Source organism: Cibotium barometz, chromosome 1, assembly GCF_041138505.1.
Source record: "Cibotium barometz isolate CiBa-2024 chromosome 1, ASM4113850v1, whole genome shotgun sequence".
In the NCBI taxonomy this organism is placed as follows: domain Eukaryota; kingdom Viridiplantae; phylum Streptophyta; class Polypodiopsida; order Cyatheales; family Cibotiaceae; genus Cibotium; species Cibotium barometz.
In genome coordinates this window covers 29,641,702-29,653,997 of record NC_141046.1, presented here as the reverse complement: position 1 = coordinate 29,653,997, position 12,296 = coordinate 29,641,702, and positions in this window count along the sequence as shown.

Genomic DNA, 12,296 nt, shown 5'->3' with positions numbered 1-12,296 from the left:
CCGTGATCGACCAACAAGAGTACCTGAGATTGCCTCGCTATCGAGTCTATAACGAATAAACTTGTGTGTTTTTTTTGGAAATGATTAAGTCTACACATTGTGTATGTCTATCTAGTTAGAAATTGAAAACCAATGCACTTGTTTTGTTTTCTTTTGTTTCAAGTTTGAACACCCATGCACTAGTGAACACCACTAACCTAAGAGATGAGATTATAAATTGCGCCAACATTTGTGCGGCAAGCTATAGTGACTACATGGATGGTTTGCCAAAGATAGACAGGAGGTTGATTCCTCAAATTAGAAGAAGTATACAAAAGGGTCAGAGCCATGGTATCCTCTTCCAAGGAGGTGTTTGGGAAAACTAGTTTATAATGTAAGTTTACATGGTGTAAACGTTGATGCACAACAATGTTTTCTCTCGTTTCCATTACAATAGTGGATTGTTGCCAATTTTTGGCTTGAACTTTTTATGCCAGGTTCAAATGACTCAAGCTCTTAATAAGAAGCTTGAGCAAGCATGGCACAGTATGTCAGAGGAGGAGTTGAAAAGGTTGGAGGAGAGCTCGGCGAGCTTGCATCCAAGTTTGGTGAGACCGTATTGGGAAGGTGCTCTTGCAAACTAGAAGCATGACTATGTGATATGAGAATGTGTCATAATTATGTAGACATGGTTTGTAGATACTCAACATTATTAATCCTAAGCTTGGTGATGAACGGCGGACGAAAGTTTGGGCTCTGAAATGGGGACACAATAGCTTTGCAACTTTGGAGAAGCTAATTATGTTGGCCTTGTGTGATGCTTCAATTGAAACAAAGGTGTTTTGGTTGTCTCTCTTAGAGGCTAATAAGATAACAAAGGCATCTTATGGGCTTATTCGTGGGGATCATGGATTTAGAAAGTAAGTACCTTAATCATTAAAGTGTGTTTGAAAATCATTGTTTCACTAATACATTGCCAATTTCTTAATGAGTTTTTGCATTTGATGTAGTTGGTTATGAAGAGAGGGATTGCTTGTTGATAAAGTGTATCAGAGAGCACAACATGTCCTAGGTGATTACGTCAATGTGCTTGGAGGAATTATTATTCTAAAAGATTTCCCTATGATTGAATATTTTGAAGAGGTGAAGCTTGAGGCTAGGAAGCACATTTTTCCTATTGAGGGTGGAATTGAGACAGAGGAAAAGAGCCTTGAATTGAGAGCTCTTAAGAAGCTTGACCTCATTCAAATGGCAGCTCAAAGGCTAGTTTTGTTGAAATATACAAGTGAATAGGGTGTGTGCGGGAACAAGCCCTTGGCTAGAGGCTGTAAAAGAGAATCTGTAAATGTGAGAGAACCTGTGAAAAGGTGAGAAGAATCTACTGGGAGAGAATAAAGGGTAGCATGCGGAGATTTAGGAGGTGTGGAGATATTCTGGGAAGAGGTGGAGAGAATCAAGCAAAAGAGGTGGAGTGAATCAAGGAGAAATCAGTGGGATTAGATGCTTGGATGTAAACTCTGTAAATTGAGGCATTGGCCTAATGAGAATTTGCTGGTTTTTTATTATCCATGCCTACATTAAGCTATCAATTAATTACTCACTAATCATATCTTAATTATCATCTAATCTCTTTATTAATGATGTTGATTCTAGCATTTGATCCACCATAGCTCATCACATTGCTGTAATTTTAACATGGTATTAGAGCCTAGCCTAGAATCCATCAAGTTTATGAGCCCATTATCTAACTAATTAAGATTAGTAGAAATAATAATTTTTTAGTTATTTTCAACTAGCCCTCTATACCCCCAACCAGTGGAGGGGCTTGATCTCCCTCCAAGAGAAGCATTAGGGGAAATGCTTCTCGCCCAACATAGCTACTTCATTGGTTCTCTAGCCAAATGAATCAGCGCAGCAAACTGCCGGCGCAATCAGGAGATAATTGCGTTTTTTCCAGCGATTGTTTTTTTGAAGAAAATGAAGATCTTGTCTGCTCTAGTTGCAATGGGTCTAATTCCTCTTAGCCCCAGGGGTTTTCAAGGGTGCTCTACAAGTTGGTGAAGTCAGAATTTGATTTGATCAAGTCTACGGTGAGATCCAAGCTCTTCATCAAATCTACATGACTTTGGTAAAACAAAGATTAAGCATTCATTTGGTCAAATCTTGTGTTTCTTGGCTTAATCATCTACTAGACTAATTGCTATTAATGGCCTTGAAAGGATTTGAGCTCATTTGAACTCTAAGGCCTCAGATCTGGGCTTCCCACGTACTCTGTTTTTTGCACATAAAACAGAGGATTAATTTACTAATTAATGATTAATTAGTGCTAATCACTATTTTTGGTACAATTGAGGGTTCAAATTAACCATTAGGCATCTGATATAGATCCTTATAACTTCAAATTGCAATTCAGAGATGGTTTGGTACTCCAACCATTTTGTACAAATTGGTTACCCTTGATTTAATGTAATTTTTGGTAAAATTATGCTGATAAATTTGTGGTAATCATCATTTTGCATTTAACCCTTGGTTAATTCCTACAAATCACACTCAAATTCAAGATTATTCACAGCCAGAGTTGCATTTGGGAATGTGCATAAGAATGAATGCAATATGCATTATATATTGGGTACATTACATCAGTGTAAAAATGGGATCAGACACTGCCCTTGTCTAGAATAAGGCAAGAGGAAAGACCTCCCACATAGATTTGGGTTTGCATTGCATAATGACACAAGATAAACATCAAAAGCCCAAAAGAACTATCAACAAAACATTTAAACATGTTGCTCACATGGAGAAGAACTGACGGACAAGCTCATGGCCCTAGCCATGAAAGAAGAACATCTCTTTCCAAGAGGAAGATCCACATCAAGAAGAAAAGCTAAAGAAAGCATTGAAGGAAGACATGGACGCGTGAAGAGAAGCTGCCCCCACAACAAGAAGACTGAAAGAAGAGGAAGACACAGATGCGTGAACAGAAGCTGCCACGATAACAAGACTGAAGACAAGAGAAGAAAAGCTAAAGGAAGCATTGAAGAAAGACATGGACGCGTGAAGAGAAGCTGCCCCCACAACAAGAAGACTGAAAGAAGAGGAAGACACAGATGCGTGAACATAAGCTGCCATGATATCAAGACTGAAGACAAGAGAAGATGTGAGGCTCCAAAGAGTGAGGAGCCATGTAAAAATCTCAGAGAGAGAGAGAGAGAGAGAGAGAGAGAGAGAGAGAGAGAGAGAAACCCCACAACCCAATGTAGCCTATCCCAACAAAGTAAAACCACCACCGATGATGTAGGCCATGTGGTAGATGTATGTTTGAGCACTTTAGTCAAGGTCACGGCGGGCACTTATAGTAGCCTCGGACACATAGATAGAGAGTATTGATGGCCTCAAAAGGATTTGAGCTCATTTGAACTCTAATGCCTCAGATCTAAGCTCCCCACATACTCTGTTTTCTGCACACAAAACAAAGGATTAATTTGCTAATCAATGCTAATTACTATTTTTTGGTGCAATTGAGGGTTCAAATTAACGATTAGGTATCTGATACAGATCCCTATAGCTTCATATTGCAATTCGGAGATGGTTTGATACTCCAACCATTCAGTACAAATTGGTTACCCTTGATTTAATATAATTTTTGGTAAAATTATGCTGATAAATTTATGGTAATCATCATTTTGCATTTAACCCTTGGTTAATTCCTACAAATCACACTCAAATTCAAGATTATTCACAGCCAGAGTTGCATTTGGGAATGTGCATAAGAATGAATGCTATATGCATTATGTATTGGGCACATTACATCAGTGTAAAAATGGGATCAGACATTGCCCTTGTCCAGAATAAGGCAAGAGGTAAGACCTCCCACATAGATTTGGGTTTGCATTGCATAATGACACAAGATAAACATCAAAAGCCCAAAAGAACTGCAACAAAACATTTAAACATGTTGCTCACATGGAGCAAGAATTGACACGGGCACTTATAGTAGCCTTGGACACATAGAGAGAGAGAGTGTCAAGGACTATGAGTTTAGGGACTTGAGGCACTGGTCACGGACTATCAAGTAAGAGGGAAACTTGGTATATAGGGTCCAGGTGTGCTAGGAGTATTCACTTGAGGAGGGGAGGTGTTGAAATAAACAAGTGAATAGGGTGTGTGCGGGAACAAGCCCTTGGCTAGAGGCTGTAAAAGAGAATCTGTAAATGTGAGAGAACCTGTGAAAAGGTGAGAAGAATCTATTGGGAGAGAATAAAGGGTAGCATGAGGAGATTTAGGAGGTGTGGAGATATTCTGGGAAGAGGTGGAGAGAATCAAGCAAAAGAGGTGGAGTGAATCAAGGAGAAATCAGTGGGATTAGATGCTTGGATGTAAACTCTATAAATTGAGGCATTGGCCTAATGAGAATTTGATGGTTTTTTATTATCCATGTTTACATTAAGCTATCAGTTAATTCACTAATCACATCTTAATTATCATCTAATCTGTTTGTTAATGATATTGATTCTAGCATTTGATCCACCATAGCTCATCACATTGCTGTAATTTTAACATGGTATTAGAGCCTAGCCTAGAATCCATCAAGTTTATAAGCCCATTATCTAACAAATTAAGATAAGTAGATAATTAAGAAATAATCATTTTTTAAAAGTTATTTTCAACTAGCCCTCTGTACCCCTAGCCAGTGGAGGGGCTTGATCTCCCTCCAAGAGAAACATTAGGGGAAATGCTTCTCGCCCAACATAGATACTTCATTGGGGCTCTAGCCAAACGAATCAGTGCAGCAAACCGTCGGTGCAATCACGAGATAATCACATTTTTTCAACGCTTCTTTTTCTGAAGAAAATGAAGATCTTGTCAGCTCCAATTGCAATGGGTCTTATTCCTCTTAGCCTTAGGGGTTTTCAAGGGTGCTCTACAAGCTGGTGAAGTCAGAATTTGATTTGATCAAGTCTACAGTGAGATCCAAGCTCTTCATCAAATCTGCAGGTGACTTTGGTAAAACAGAGATTAAGCATTCAATGTTTGGTCAAATCTTGTGTTTCTTGGCTTAATCCTCTACTAGACTAATTGCTATTGATGGCCTTGAAAGGATTTGAGCTCATTTGAACTCTAAGGCCTCAGATCTAAGCTCCCCACTTACTCTGTTTTTTGCACACAAAACAGAGGATTAATTTTAGGTACAGATCCCTATAACTTCAGATTGCAATTCGGAGATGGTTTGATACTCCAACCATTCCGTACAAATTGGTTACCCTTGATTTAATGTAATTTCTAGTAAAATTATGCTGATAAATTTGTGGTAATCATCATTTTACATTTAACCCTTGGTTAATTCCTGCAAATCACACTCAAATTCAAGATTATTCACAGCTAGAGTTGCATTTGGGAATGTGCATAAGAATGAATGCTATATGCAGTATGTATTGGGCACATTACATCAGTGTAAAAATGGGATCGACACTGCCCTTGTCCTTCCAGAATAAGGCAAGAGGTAAGACCTCCCACATAGATTTGGGTTTGCATTGCATAATGACACAAGATAAACATCAAAAGCCCAAAAGAACTACAACAAAACATTTAAACATGTTGCTCACATGGAGCAAGAATTGACACGGGCACTTATAGTAGCCTTGGACACATAGAGAGAGAGAGAGTGTCAAGGACTATGAGTTTAGGGACTTGAGGCATTGGTCGCGGGACTATCAAGTAGTAAGAGGGAAACTTGGCATAGGGTCCAGGTGTGCTAGGAGTATTCACTTGAGGAGGGGAGGTGTTGAAATATAGAAGTGAATAGGGTGTGTGCGGGAGCAAGCCCTTGGCTAGAGGCTGTAAAAGAGAATCTGTAAATGTGAGAGAACCTGTGAAAAGGTGAGAAGAATCTACTGGGAGAGAATAAAGGATAGCATGAGGAGATTTAGGAGGTGTGGAGATATTCTATGGAGGTGGAGAGAATCAAGCAAAAGAGGTGGAGTGAATCAAGGAGAAATCAGTGGGATTAGATGCTTGGATGTAAACTCTATAAATTGAGGCATTGGCCTAACCAAAATTTGCTAGTTTTTGATTATCCATGCTTACATTAAGCTATCAGTTAATTGCTCATTAATCACATCTTAATTATCATCTAATCTATTTGTTAATGATGTTGATTCTAGCATTTGATCCACCATAGCTCATCACATTGCTGTAATTTTAACATGGTATTAGAGCCTAGCCTAGAATCCATCAAGTTTATAAGCCCATTATCTAACTATCTAAGATTAGTAGATAATTAAGAAGATAATTAAGAAATAATCATTTTTTAAAAGTTATTTTCAACTAGCCCTCTGTACTCCCAGCCAGTGGAGGGGCTTGATCTCCCTCCAGGAGAAACATTAGGGGAAATGCTTCTCGCCCAACATAGATACTTCATTGGTGCTCCAGTCAAACGAATCAGCGCAGCAAACCATCAACGCAATCACGAGACTATCGCGTATTTTCCAACGCTTGTTTTTCTGAAGAAAATGAAGATCTTGTCTGCTCCAGTTGCAAATGGGTCTTATTCCTCTTAGCCTTAGGGGTTTTCAAGGGTGCTCTACAAGTTGGTGAAGTAAGAATTTGATTTGATCAAGTCTACAGTGAGATCCAAGCTCTTCATCAAATCTGCAGGTGACTTTGGTAAAACAGAGACTAAGCATTCAATGTTTGGTCAAATCTTGTGTTTCTTGGCTTAATCCTCTACTAGACTAATTGCTATTGATGGCCTTGAAAGGATTTGAGCTCATTTGAACTCTAAGGCCTCAGATCTGGGCTCCCCACATACTCTGTTTTTTGCACACAAAATAGAGGATTAATTTGCTAATCAGTGATTAATCAATACTAATCACTATTTTTTAGTGCAAGAGGGTTCAAATTAACCATTAGCTATCTGATACAAATCCTTATAACTTCAGATTGCAATTCGGAGATGGTTTGATACTCCAACCATTTCGTACAAATTGGTTACCCTTGATTTAATGTAATTTCTGGTAAAATTATGCTGATAAATTTGTGGGATAATCATCATTTTGCATTTAACCCTTGGTTAATTCCTGTAAATCACACTCAAATTCAAGATTATTCACAGCCAGAGTTGCATTTGGGAATGTGCATAAGAATGAATGCTATATGCATTATGTATTGGGCACATTACAATAGTGTAAAAATGGGATCAGACACTGCCCTTGTCCAGAATAAGGCAAGAGGTAAGACCTCCCACATAGATTTGGGTTTGCATTGCATAATGACACAACATAAACATCAAAAGCCCAAAAGAACTGTCAACAAAACATTTAAACATGTTGCTCACATGGAGCAAGAATTGACACGGGCACTTATAGTAGCCTTGGACACATAGAGAGAGAGTGTGTCAAGGACTATGAGTTTAGGGACTTGAGGCACTGGTCGCGGACTATCAAGTAAGAGGAAAACTTGGTATAGGGTCCAAGTGTGCTAGGAGTATTCACTTTAGGGAAGGTGTTGAAATATACAAGTGAATAGGGTGTGTGCGGGAACAAGCCCTTGGCTAGAGGCTGTAAAAGAGAATCTGCAAATGTGAGAGAACCTGTGAAAAGGTGAGAAGAATCTATTGGGAGAGAATAAAGGGTAGCATGAGGAGATTTAGGAGGTGTGGATATATTCTGGAAAGAGGTGGAGGGAATCAAGCAAAAGAGGTGGAGTGAATCAAGGAGAAATTAGTGAATCAAGGAGAAATTAGTGGGATTAGATGCTTGGATGTAAACTCTATAAATTGAGGCATTGGCCTAATGAGAATTTGCTGGTTTTTGATTATCCATGCTTACATTAAGCTATCACTTAATTTCTCACTAATTATATGTTAATTATCATCTAATCTCTTTGTTAATAATGTTGATTCTAGCATTTGATCCACCAAAGCTCATCACATTGCTGTAATTTTAACATGGTATTAGAGCCTAGCCTAGAATCTATCAAGTTTATGAGCCCATTATCTAACTAATTAGGATTAATAAATAATTAAGAAATAATCATTTTTTAAAAGTTATTTTCAACTAGCCCTCTGTACCCCCAGCCAGGGGCTTGATCTCCCTCCAAGAGAAACATTAGGGGAAATGCTTCTAGCCCAACATAGCGACTTCATTGGTGCTCCAGCCAAACGAATCAACAGAGCAAACCGCCGGCGCAATCAGGAGATAATCGCATTTTTTCCAAAGCTTGTTTTTTTGAAGAAAATGAAGATCTTGTCTACTCCATTTTGCAATGGGTCTAATTCCTCTCAGCCCCAAGGGTTTTCAAGGGTGCTCTACAAGCTAGTGAAGTTAGAAATTGATTTGATCAAGTCTACAGTGAGATCCAAGCTCTTCATCAAATCTGCAGGTGACTTTGGTAAAACAGAGATTAAGCATTCAATGTTTGGTCGAATCTTGTGTTTCTTGGCTTAATCCTCTACTAGACTGATTGCTATTGATGGCCTTGAAAGGATTTGAGCTCATTTGAACTCTAAGGCCTCGGATCTGGGCTCCCCACATACTCTGTTTTTTGCACACAAAATAAAGGATTAATTTGCTAATCAATGATGATTAATCAATGCTAATCACTATTTTTGGTACAATTTAGGGTTCAAATTAACCATTAGGTATCTAATACAGATCCCTATAACTTCAGATTGCAATTCGGAGATGGTTTGATACTCTAACCATTCCGTACAAATTGGTTATCCTTGATTTAATGTAATTTCTGGTAAAATTTGAGGTAATTTTGCATTTAACGCTTGGTTAATTCCTGCAAATCACACTCAAATTCAAGATTATTCATAGCCAGAGTTGCATTTGGGAATGTGTATAAGAATGAATGCTTTATGCATTATGTATTGGGCACATTACATCAGTGTAAAAATGGGATTAGACACTGCCCTTGTCCAGAATAAGGCAAGAGGTAAGACCTCCCACATAGATTTGGTTTTGCATTGCATAATGACACAAGATAAACATCAAAAGCCCAAAAGAACTGTCAACAAAACATTTAAACATGTTGCTCACATGGAGCAAGGCCCAGCCATGAAAGAAGAAGAACATCTCTTTCCAAGAGGAAGATCCAAACCAAGAAGAAAAGTTAAAGGAAGCATTGAAGGAAGACATGGACGCGTGAAGAAAAGCTACCACAACAAGAAGACTTAACGAAGAGGGAGACACGAACGCGTGAAGAGAAGCTGCCACGACAAGAAGACTGAAGAGAAGAGAAGATGTGAGGCTCCAAAGAGTGAGGAGCCATGTGAAAATCTCTGAGAGAGAGAGAGAGAGAGAGAGAGAGAGAGAGAGAGAGAGAGAGAGAGAGAGAGAGAGAGAGAGAGAGAAACCCTACAACCCAATGTAACCTGCCCCAACAAAGTAAAACCACCTTTGAGCCACCGATGATGTAGGCCATGTGGTAGATGTGTGTGTGAGCACTTTAGTCAAGGTCACGGGCACTTATAGTAGCCTTGGATACATAGAGAGAGAGAGTGTCAAGGACTATGAGTTTAGGGACTTGAGGCACTGGTCATCACTCTCACGGACTATCAAGTAAGAGGGAAACTTGGTATAGGGTCCAAGTGTGCTAGGAGTATTCACTTGAGGGGAGGTGTTGAATTATACAAGTGAATAGGGTGTGTGCGGGAACAAGCCCTGGGCTAGAGGCTGTAAAAGAGAATTTGTAAATGTGAGAGAACCTATGAAAAGGTGAGAAGAATCTACTGGGAGAGAATAAAGGGTAGCATGAGGAGATTTAGGAGGTGTGGAGGTGTGGAGATATTCTAGGAGGAAGAGGTGGAGAGAATCAAGCAAAAGAGGTGAAGTGAATCAAGGAGAAATCAGTGGGATTAGATGCTTGGATGTAAACTCTATAAATTGAGGCATTGGCCTAATGAAAATTTATTGTTTTTTGATTATCCATGCTTACATTAAGCTATCAGTTAATTACTCACTAATCACATCTTAATTATCATCTAATCTCTTTGTTAATGATGTTGATTCTAGCATTTGATCCACCATAGCTCATCACATTGCTGTAATTTTAACAAGTTTATAGGTACTTTTTTTGGCTATGGCAACTTAATGAAAATGAGTCATGTGCATCTTTATGGCAACTTAGTGGATTGTTCTTCATATTGTGGAAATTCTTTTTGTGGTTGAAAGAAAGGAGCCACATTTCCTCGGTTCTTGATAGAGCAAGAAAATGGCTCTTGCTCAACAACGAGGAGGAGTGTATGTATCCACCACCCATGCACAACCTCTCTCGTTGGGATTTGGATAACTGCTCATGGTGGATAGATATGGTGCTGGGGCAGGTGGAGTGCATCATGCACCAACCACACACCCTATTTGGGATGTATGTATAGAGGACCATGTGCGTTATGGTGTTGCTTCGACACTATCTGGTTGCTTATTATGGCATCATTGGGAGGTATGTCTACAACTTTTGTTTGGAAATTGAGTGTATTTGATATTGTGTCTACACATGAATCATCTCTCCTCTCACTTTTTCGTGAGATTCGATGGGGTGGGTGGAGAGGTTATGTGGAGTTTCAGACTTGGTGATGGTACGTCGCGTTGTTGTGCTTCACCAAAGTACATATGGCTACCTTTAGACGGGGGCGTACATATTATGAGCGGTAACCCTTGAGCGGATTATCCGAGCAACACTCAATGGAGTTATACTTGAATGAATGTTTTTTTATGGAATATCTTTTTTTTAAAACCTCAATCGACAGTGCTCATATTAGCACATGTTTTTTTAATTGATTTTATAGTAAACCTCTAGGTATTTTTGCAACTTTGGAAGTTGTTAATTTATTGCACATAATAAAAATCTTACTAGGGATTAAAATAGAGGCAAGCTTATGCAAAGATAAGGTCTTATGGATAATTTTCTTACTTAGATGTCCAAATTGAGTGACATAAAAATAGTCGTATTGGTCTACTTTAACTTGAATCTTGCATGCATGTACCAAGGTACAAAGAGCCAAAGACATATATCCTTGATTTGAATGCTCTCATGATGCAATTGTGTGTATTATATTTGCACATTCATTGTATTTTCTATAAGCCTCAACATGCCATGTTAAGTGTCGATACCTATTAAACATTTGCCAATACTCCTAAGGCTATTCCAAGAACAAAATTAGGACTAGTGGCATTGTTCACTTTTAAGTAGATATGCCTATTAATACCTCCCCTCAAGCTTGTGAGATTACCAACAATTATTTTTTTTCAGTCTTTCTAAGTTCTAACTCAATAGAGGGACGGATATATATTTTAACAAATCAAAGATGCAAACTATGCATTCAGAATTTGCAAACTGGAAACTCTAAATTTAGAGTTCACAAACTACAAATTTATCTCTACATTAAGGTATGTGAATTTAGAATTTCCAAACTGTAGATTCAAACCTAAAAATTACAACTTGCAATACATTTCCAAAACAACTATGACATGTTCATATTATTAGGTCAAAGAACATTAAAATCACATGATTCAAAAGCCATAATCTATCAATCCATAAGAAGTTAAGGTTTGCATAAGAAGGTAATGGCTATGCATCCATAAGAAACCAGGTCTACATGAGATGATAATGAAAACATGAGAAATTAAGTTTTGCATCAATCCATAAAAAGCCAGGACATGCTCTCTAGACCTCATCAGCCAAGTCATCTATGTAGTCTATATGTCCATGATGCCTCTCCACCAACTCATAATCGAATGTGCTATCTCCTGCCATTTGGGTAGCCACATCTTCTGCATAGCAAGGCAAAACACTAAGCCCAATTAGTCAGTATCTAACCATGCTTAAATTATACGCATAGATCAAATAAATTACTCACTAATCAAGAGGTGCATCAAAGTCATAGTCTGTCTCCTCATCATCTATCATGAGGACTGCTTGATTCACACTTGAAGGCCCTGCCTTTGTGAAGTTGTCTCTAAGAATGCCTTCCAAGTATCTTGTGCAAATCTCTTTGTCATTGTCCACTGCCATGCATGGATGTCCTGAGTGAATTGCTGCTTTCATCCTAGGTGCTGTACCTGCACCAAGCTCAAGCACGGAGCCTCCAATCGGACACAACAACTCCATGAACATCAACATCATGGAGCTACTTTTCTCCAACCCACTACGCCACAGTAGGAGACACCGCTCTATAAAAGAGCCTTTTGTAGAGTCAAGGTCTGCATCTTCGATGACTCCATCTCGTCTCGTGACATTTGGCAATAGTTGCTTCCGAATGCTCTGTCACTTCCATATATTCACTCTTTCCAATAGCCTCCTCTTCTTCAACTTGG